Below are 10,000 nucleotides of genomic sequence, written 5' to 3'. Positions count from 1 at the left end.
CGTCCGTGCAGTGAGTGACACGCCATTCCACCAATCGAAATCGAGCTGTCAGGCGTCCTGTCCAATCAGCGGAGGTGGTGTCCGAGCGGACGCCTGTGATTGGCGGTCTATGTCTATAGATATGTTCACGGAGGGCGGGGCTAAGTAAAGCTGATGCTCTTCGACTGCTGGTTTATCTGGAGAAAGAAGAAGAAGAAGAAGCGATCTCTGGGAATAAACGCGAGTTTTATCCGCGGCCTGCTATTGGATTCAAGTCTGAATTACTCTGGTAAAATACACTTTATTGATATCACAGTGCTTGTAGCGGAGGAAAGTGTGTTTGACCGCCACAGTGGTCAGTTTTCGTGCGAATGTGGCCATGCTGCGCGTGTATGCGCTCGCGCGCATGTTTGTGTGTCTGTGTGTGTGTGTGTGTTTGTATGTGCGACACACACAACCGCATAATCACACATGCACCAGTTAATGGAGAAAAACGCGTTATTATATCACACTTTCGTGTGTGTGTGTGTGTGTTTTAATAGGTAAATCTAAATGTGAAGCTGGCGCGTGTGAATCCAGTGATGCCACATCAGGTAGAGACTGCATTCATCTTTTATTCTTTATATGGTCCAGTTCACTTGTTTAAAGTGTTATTTTCATGCTTTTATTCTCTTTAATTGGTCTCCCAGGGCAGTTTGGCTCGAGACAGTCTTGCTATGAACTGTCAGGTTTGGTTGGGATTGTGAATGTTGACATTTGAAAGTTGGATTAAAAATAGTTGTTGTTAAATGCACACATCTTCAGCTGACTACAGTGGATATAAAATGCATTTAATTAAAAAAAATTGTTTGGGATTATGAATGTTGACATGTGAAAGTTGGATTGGTAATAGTGTCTGTTAAATGCACACATCTTCAGCTGACTACAGTGAAAACAAAGTGCATTAAAAAATGTGTAAGGTTATAAATATAAAGTTTCTTGGGCTTTGCAAAATAATACAGATCTTTTCTGGGTGGCCATACTGTAATTTTTAGCCCCTATATGACACTCCTTTACAGTAATCTCATGCTCTTACAGAAGAGTTACCCCACACGTGACCTTCAGGATAAACCCATCTGTTATTACAGTGCTTTTTAGTGTTATTAAAAGCTTTATTAGCTCGTTTTTGCTCCTTTAGACCATGTGAGATGGGATATTCTCTGAGTCAGACACTTGCCTCGGGCTCAGACGCACAAATGCATTGAGAAATATGAGCAGGACTTCAAACGTTTGGAGCAAACTGTGTTTTTGTAGTAGTGTCATATTGCGTCTGTTGCATTGTTTTGTAATGCAAAGTTGTGCGTTTCTATACAGAGGGGAAAACCTGTAAAAGAGCGTTTAAGTGCGTGTTAAAAGCATCTCCGAGTTGAACGAGCCTTTCTGGGATGAGTGTGTCGCAGGTTTTTTTTCTCAGCTGATGATTTGAGACAAACTTTGCCCTATTTGGCACCTGTCGTGTTTGTTTAGTATCAGAGTGCAGCAGCCTTTGCTCTGTGTGATATAAATCTTGTATAGTCTAAAACACTGCATGGCAAGAGGACCGTGAGCTTTAAACGGCTCGCAAGTCAACTGTGGTTTAGTGCGACGAACATGCGCCACACACACACCCACCCACACACACACACCCATGCACGAGACTTTTCCAGTGCACGAGACGGCTCCTAAGGGGTTAGAACTGTTGCATTTATTACAAATAGAGTGAGATTCACAAATAAATCTTAAGGTGTCATGAACTGGCTTTTTTAATTTATTTTTTATACTGTTGTCTGAGGTCAACTAATAACGTTTGTGTGGTTTTTACATCCAAAAACACTAATAAATAATATGCTATTTTCTACACTGGTTTTGAGGCTCTCTCCTGAAAGCTGGGTTTTGATGGGCGTGTCACTGGAGACTTGGAAGTAAACGCCCACAGCTAGGATTGGATAAGATTTGCATATTTAATGAGCTTCAGCTCCGCTGTCAGTTCACATGAGGGAGGAATGATTCTCTCACAGGGCTCGTATACGTCTTTATCAAACAAACACAATGGGTGTGTTTACATGCACGTTCTTAAGCCGATTATGCCTAATAAGCCGACAATGAACATGGTCATGTAAACACGGTAACCCATTTTATTTTATCGGAGTAAGGTCATAAACGGCGTAAGCATAAACCGGTCGGATCAGGTTGTTTTTTTCCTCTTACCTCGATTTTGCGCTGCATGTAAACGCATTAACCTGCTTTCTGTCGGCTTGTTGAAGTGCGCATGTGTGATAGGTGACAAAAATGCAAACTTACAGCAGATTTAAACGCATCCAGACAGAGCGAGCTAGCATTTTACATTAAATAAGGACATATATCACAAACGCTGACTCTTTTAAGACCCAGAACATTGTAAAGATGTGTTCAAATCTCCCGCTGACACGCTTTATTAACATCACAACTGACGTAACATTTGAAAAACTCTGAGTCAGATACGGACATTACAATTTTTGATGTCACTACATAGAAATAACCCGGTTTATTAATAAAGTCATGTAAACGCGATTTACTTGCATTGTCAGTTTACGGGTTTGCATGTAAACGGGGAAAACTGGTTATTTCAATAAACTGATTTGTTGAGTTATCAGCTTACTGGTGTGCATGTAATGTGCACCCAATGATTTATTTCTCATCCACCTGCGATTGATTGGAATATTATTTTTGTATTTCATGGTCGCACGATCGGTGGATATAAGCGCGAACTGATCAAGAAAGTAATATTATTTCACAATATGAGATTCACTGCCTGCCGACGGGCTTTCGTTTTGGTAGCCCGTCTGGAAAACACACAGCCCTGGGACTACTATTATATATAAAAAAGACGTTTTACTCGCATAAGTTTGTTGCACCATTCCTGTCGGATCCAATTTAGAAGCACAGCACTGTGTTTTAATCTCAATATGTCTGCAAATCCAGCTCGACCTGAGACTTGTTTACAAATGATTCTGCAGTTAAATGAAGAGAAAAACACGTTCTTCCCCACGTGAGTTGGAACTTCATTAAAAATAAATGAAGTATCACACTTTCCTAATATTAGGATCTGAAGGAAGCCGCAGTGACTGTGTCCTTCCTTAATATCTTGTTATCTTCTTCAGCATGTTTATTGCTGCTGGCTAGTGATCGACCGATCAGCTCCATGAGTTGGTGGGCGGGGCTACTGGATTAGACGTGCTTATTATTTGGTGGGGGGGTTTGTTTCGTCGTTTGATGACGTATAGATGCGCACGTGATCGTTTGCTGAGCCTGGTGTCTATAAAAGTTTTTCTTTGACTAACAAGTTAGTTCTGCTCTGAAACTTACAGGATATTATTATATTACCATGACATTTTATATATCAAAAGCTCAAGGGAAAGTTTATTTTCTCAATTCATCACCCCTTTAAGTGATCCACAAAAAATAATCATATTCACAAATAAATTAAATGAGTCCGCGCGTTGGCCGAGAACACAAACCGTTCTCATGAACGACTCGATAGAACACGAGCCGACGGTCCAGCTGACGACATATTACAATTATGACCAGATTAGAGTTATAGCGATCACAAAACACAAACCGTTCTCATGATCAACTCGATAGAACACGAGCCGACGGTCCAACTAACGACATATTACAATTATGACCAGATTAGAGTTATAGCGATCACAAAACACAAACCGTTCTCATGATCAACTCGATAGAACACGAGCTGACAGTCCAGCTAACGACATATTACAATTATGACCAGATTAGAGTTATAGCGATCACAAAACACAAACCGTTCTCATGATAAACTCGATAGAACACGAGCCGACAGTCCAGCTAACGACATATTACAATTATGACCAGATTAGAGTTATAGCGATCACAAAACACAAACCGTTCTCATGAACAACTCGATAGAACACGAGCCGACAGTCCAGCCAACGACATATTACAATTATGACCAGATTAGAGTTATAGCGATCACAAAACACAAACCGTTCTCATGAACGACTCGATAGTACACGAGCACGAGTCCAGCTAACGACATATTACAATTATGACCAGATTAGAGTTATAGCGATCACAAAACACAAACCGTTCTCATGAACGACTCGATAGTACACGAGCACGAGTCCAGCTAACGACATATTACAATTATGACCAGATTAGAGTTATAGCGATCACAAAACACAAACCGTTCTCATGAACAACTCAATAGAACACGAGCCGACAGTCCAGCTAACGACATATTACAATTATGACCAGATTAGAGTTATAGCGATCACAAAACACAAACCGTTCTCATGATCAACTCGATAGAACACGAGCCGACGGTCCAGCTAACGACATATTACAATTATGACCAGATTAGAGTTATAGCGATCACAAAACACAAACCGTTCTCATGATAAACTCGATAGAACACGAGCCGACAGTCCAGCTGACGACATATTACAATTATGACCAGATTAGAGTTATAGCGATCACTAGGGTTGGGAATCGTGAGAAATTTTCCGGTTCCGATTCCGCCTAACGATTCCGGTTCCATTGAAATTATTAAACAAATAGTGGTAAAGGAAAAAGGCACAATACGCAACTTTAAACAATCCTTTTTTGTGTTTCATTACTTGCTCTCAAATGAATTTACAGGTTGGCAATGTAAAAAAAAAAAGTCCTGTACATATATTACAGGATTAATCGAGCCATATGGAATTTATGGAAATTAAAAAAAACATGTTCAAATTTACACCTCTGAAATTGTCTTATTACATTTTCTCTCTCTGTTTTAGGGATGTTAACTGATGACCGTTTGACCCATGGTTGACCGTATCAACGTTAACTGATCAAAGTTGTCGGTTAAAAATAAAAAAGTGATCTCTAAATTAGGCTATTACAGACAGTGGACTAAACGCTACTACAGTTAGCCGTCTCATTACAAAATCTTTTTGTGTGAAGTGAACATATCAATCGCACTCAATTTTTCATAACTCGCCTGTTTGTACTTAATAAACCAATAAAAACATTTGGGGCGAGGTCGCAGCGTTTGCGTGCTCACAAGGTTTGCAAAAAGTAAACCGGCTAAAACACTCGAGGTTAGAGTCAGGGCAGACGACAGTATGAAGCGTCAATCCGCATAAGATGGGCTTACATTTGGAAATATATTACATCTACATTTCAGTGGTAACACATGAGGTGTTGATCGTCTTTCTTTATTATTGTTAGCACTAGCTTACCTCGAACTAAAGCGGCGTCTCTTCGGAGCTGTCATTTTCTTAAATGAGCCGCGGCAATGTTTCAAATGAGCTCATAACGCTAGACAAACGCCTTTATTTTCAACGCGATCAGCTTGTACCCAAACCATTTCGAAACATAATGAGCCATGGTCCTCGGATTACAAACAAGCTCCTCGGCGCCGCGTTTGCGGGACTCGCGCTATGGGGGATTTTAAAAAAGTGACGTGAGGGGAAGGGAGGCGGCAGCGCTAAGACAGTGTGTGCGTGTGTGTGTGTGAGAGAGAGAGAGAGCGGGAGTGCGGCTTGCGGCTATGCTCCCAGCGCTTCGCACACACATTGCACCAGAACCGTTTTCGGAACCGACACTCAGGAATTTCGCGCGGTTCCGGTATTTTTCAAAAATCAGTATCGGTTCTGCATAAGAACCGGTTCTCGGTTCCCAACCCTAGCGATCACAAAACACAAACCATTCTCATGATCAACTCGATAGAACACGAGCCGACAGTCCAGCTATCGACATATTACAATTATGACCAGATTAGAGTTATAGCGATCACAAAACACAAACCGTTCTCATGAACAACTCGATAGAACACGAGCTGACAGTCCAGCTAACGACATATTACAATTATGACCAGATTAGAGTTATAGCGATCACAAAACTCAAACCGTTCTCATGAACAACTCGATAGTACACGAGCACAACAGTCCAACTAACGACATATTACAATTATGATCGTATGGGTTGTATAGATGTAAAAGTGAAACAAATTAGGAGTATAGTATCTTACCTGTCGGACACATTTTGTGAGCTGAAGCTTGAAACCTTGAAGCGCACAGTGAGGAGATTTAGATGCTCCATACGGTGTGGAAATGAACGGGTCTTTATCATCGCTGAAGTGAGCGACAGTACGATCGCAAATGGACAAACAAGCGAACATGACACGAGCATATTCAAGCAAAAGCAGCATATATTAGTTCTTTCTTGGCTAATGTCCGTCCTGTGTGTGTTTTGAATAATGACGCGCACGGGGCCTCTCTTCTTCTCACCATAGACACGCCCCTTACCTGCTGATTGGCTACAAGTTTGTTATTCCACTCGGCCCGAGTCCTTTTTCTAAAACGGTTTTGAAATAACACTTACCCCACCTTTAACAGTAATTTGCTCTGACCAATCACGCTCTCGCTTTCACTAATCACGATTGGCTTTGCAATCAGGCTGGACTTGCCCTGAAATAACCTTGCTCATTCATCCGCATTGGCAGATGGGTACAGTGAAAGATGTTTATCATTTGTATTTCGTTAGACATTTAGACCATGTATCAAGCCAGGACGTATTATATTTTATGAGCCAGAGAAACCAACGCTTTATATCTCTGTTATGGAAACAACATGTTATGGAAGCGTCACGTTATTCAAGATAGAACAGAAAAGCATCAATAAATATGTGACTAATGAATAACTGGGTTCGACCTCATGATAAACATGCGAGTGTGTGTAATAGGTGATGTTACTGTTACACAAGAGCCAACAGTGCTTCCACTTCTTCAGTAAAGCAGGTTTAAAGGACAGCTCCGGTGAAAAATGAACCTAGAGGTAGGCCTGCCACGATAACAAATTTTGCTGGACGATAAATTGGCCAAGAAATTATTGCGATAAACGATAATATTGTCATTCTGAGACCATTTTTATCTAAAATAATGATAATGGCATACAAATGCAGGTACACCTTTTCAAAGATCAATAAACTTTAATTTCTAAAGACTATTTAAAGCCCCACTTGGCTACTTTTGCTCTCGGGGTCCCCCTACAGTTAGGAAAAAATAATGTCCTCAACTACTGTCGTAAGCTGTCATCCTACAACAGGGGATGCCATCGCGCGTGCATTTGTTGACATGATAACCCTGAGAGCCCTGAACTAGTGATGCGCGGGTCGTCTCATAACCCGCGGACCCCGTATGTCTATTTAATGGTCGCGGGTGCGGGGCGGCTTGTAAAATATATATACAGTGGTGCGGTGCGGGCCAAATAACTTCATAAAAGCGTCCCGCGGGTCGGTGCAGCACTAACAGTTCCCCTGAACACTGCAGGAGGAGTTCGAGTTCTTCTGGCGTCGCGTGTGAAATGTCTTCATCCCAGGTAACGTTACAGTCAGTGGCATATGCTTCAGCATGTCATATGAATATAATTTCATGGGTTTTATTTTTTTCAAACGCCAAATAATCACGATGCTCACGTTTACAAGCCAGCGTCATTATAGTAGTCTATTGGTTAGCGTTTGACAGAATCTATATGATACTTCAGTTCAATGTTTGAGTGGTAGCTCACCGTAACAAGCAGGACAGCATCGGTCGGGCACGCCTCCTTCAGCTCACGCCGACGAGCAAACGCTGGTCACATGTTGATCCTCGTCCTGCCTTTAATCCCATCACTTTTTCATTTCCTCTTATTGCTTTCCTCCAACAAAACCTTCTCTTTCTTATTTGTCTCTGCTGCTTCGGACATGACTATATTATCCGACGAACAAAGTTGGGCTCGCACGTCCGAATGTAAGGAAGTGTGTGTGTTGGTGGAAGTGACGTATATGCCGTAAAGCAGTCGAATTTTGTAGTTCTTTTCTTTTTCTCGGGTTACTACCCGAAACCCGAAGTTTAAAAGTACGATTAAAAACGATACAGACCCCATCAGGCTATGGCAGACGTGTCATTCAACCTATTGTAAGTCGATTTATCATCACAAGAGTCTTAAAAAATATATTATGAAGGTTGAAAAGTTACCTAGTGCTGCTTTAACACTAAAAATGAACAAAACAACCAAAAACAATTAAAGCAATGGACTCTCAGTCTGTTTTAAAAAATGCATTTAAATAAGAACCAAAAACAATAAATCAAATGGATGCAAACTGCAGCGGATGATTGTGTTTTAGGAGCATATTAGGGGCGACGGTTCACCAAACCCACGGTTCGGCTCGTATCACGGTTTTCCGTTCTGAACGGTTCTTGTTGTTTTTTTTCTTTTAAAGGGGCGGTGAAATGCTGTTTCATGCATACTGAGCTTTACGCTGTTAAAGACTTGGATTCCCATCCTAAACATAGACAAAGTTTCAAAAACTAATGTTGGACGTTTGATGGAGTATTTCTGTGTCAAAAATACTCCTTCCGGTTTCTCACAAGTTTCGGAGAGTTTTTTTCGAGTATGGGTCGGCTTGACGTTAATAGAGCGGAAGGTCCTTGTATGGGCCGTACGGGCTCTTCTCCTGGTAGGGTGCGCACGCGTGACTAGAGCGAGAGAGGAAATGCACGCCCATAAACACTCGCTCAGGTGCAGATCCAGTCGTCCGTGAACACTTCTGTCGCGCCGCGCTCCACTTTATTCCTATGGGTGACGTCGAGCGACTTCAACGCTTCAGCACAGCATTCTGGGAAGGCAGCGCTGCATTTGAACCGATCTGAACGCAGAAATGACGGGAAGCTTCACAACATCGCTTCAGTCGCGTCTCAAAGTGGATCTCCACGGTCACTGCTGTCAGGACTTCACCAAATCATACCAAAGAAGTGTGTTTTTGACGGAGCGGTCCCAGCGATAAAGGTTCGGTCCTGCTTTGGAAGCAGCCGGTGAGTTAAACTGCTTCAGATGTCTGTGCTGTCGGCTACCGTCGCGTGAGTAAACATCAGTAAACGACACGATCGCGTGCTTCGTCATTCAAATGCGCTAACGGACTCCATTGCTGTTCTCTGTATAACGTTACACTAGTCTGACGTGCAAAACCGTTTTGCTTGCTACTGCTAAGGTTAAGTCGCATACAATAGTCCATAAACCGAATCATGTCCTCATAAACTGCGAGCAAACACACACAAATGTTGACAGGTCACTAAATACAGTCCATACCACAGAGACGGACGTCCTGCTGCTGCTGTTTCTCCTGTTCAGTTTATTTCAGCCTCCGGATCTGATTCTGGATCATATCTATTAGCTGAGATAGCGATGGGTTTCTCCACACTTGAGGACGTCACCGCTTTGCGCTCTCGTCATTCTTTAGCTCCGCCCACACGATACGCCTCGTCATTCTTTAGCTCCGCCCACACGATACGCCTCGTCATTCTTTAGCTCCGCCCACTCGATACGCCTCCAGCTGCTCGCTTTTTTCCGGAAAGACTCGGTACAGCCCATATTTCTTTTGTAAATATAATAAAACTAAAGACTTTTCGGAGATATGAAGGATGCAATACTACTCTATAGGTACTCAAGACTGACATGAGATTGACTGAAACTGAGTGTTTCACCCCCCCTTCAATCCAGAAATGTACTTCAGCATATGATATATTAATTATCCACAATTTAGGATACCGTATTAAAAAAATGGTTATATCATAGCCTACTCATGTACAAACTGAGCTTGACCATCTCTGAGGAAAGGGATATTTTGTTACAGCGAGAGAGAAGACATCGATGACATGCTTTTCCTTTATTTGGCGAGAGGAGAATGTGTATCGCTATCTCTACAGGAACTCATGAGCCTTTAGCACACACAGATTGAACTGAAGAATTAGCTTGCGTTATCAATCTTCAGTGTAGCTTTAAGCCTCGTTTATACACGACGCATCCGCTCGAGCGCGCGGCAAAAATGACGTCGATGCGGAGTGCGCGAGACCCCGTTTCGCTTGGCGTTGTGCACGTCAAATTTCGTAACTTTGCGTACGGCTCCGCAACTGAAGAGCCACGAGTTCCAGACGAATCTGCTGGCCGAGAATGACGTCTCATCA

General features: G+C 42.3%; 1 protein-coding gene across 2 annotated transcripts in view; it reads left to right on the top strand.

The window, feature by feature from the left end:
• Positions 1–167: 167 nt before the first annotated feature.
• vdra (vitamin D receptor a) overlaps positions 168–10,000 on the top strand; it is an 81,559-nt gene continuing 71,726 nt past the window's right edge. The window contains exons 1-2 of one of the 2 annotated variants that reach the window (XM_067445401.1): positions 168–268; positions 522–572. The gene's annotated coding sequence lies outside the window, so the exon portion shown is untranslated. Of the gene's footprint in view, positions 269–521; positions 573–10,000 lie in introns of those variants that run through there. The other variant, XM_067445400.1, reaches the window with a different exon arrangement.

Source organism: Pseudorasbora parva, chromosome 6, assembly GCF_024679245.1.
Source record: "Pseudorasbora parva isolate DD20220531a chromosome 6, ASM2467924v1, whole genome shotgun sequence".
Taxonomy (NCBI): Eukaryota; Metazoa; Chordata; class Actinopteri; order Cypriniformes; family Gobionidae; genus Pseudorasbora; species Pseudorasbora parva.
Note: the sequence above shows the minus strand (reverse complement) of the source record. Positions and strands in the feature narration are given on the sequence as shown.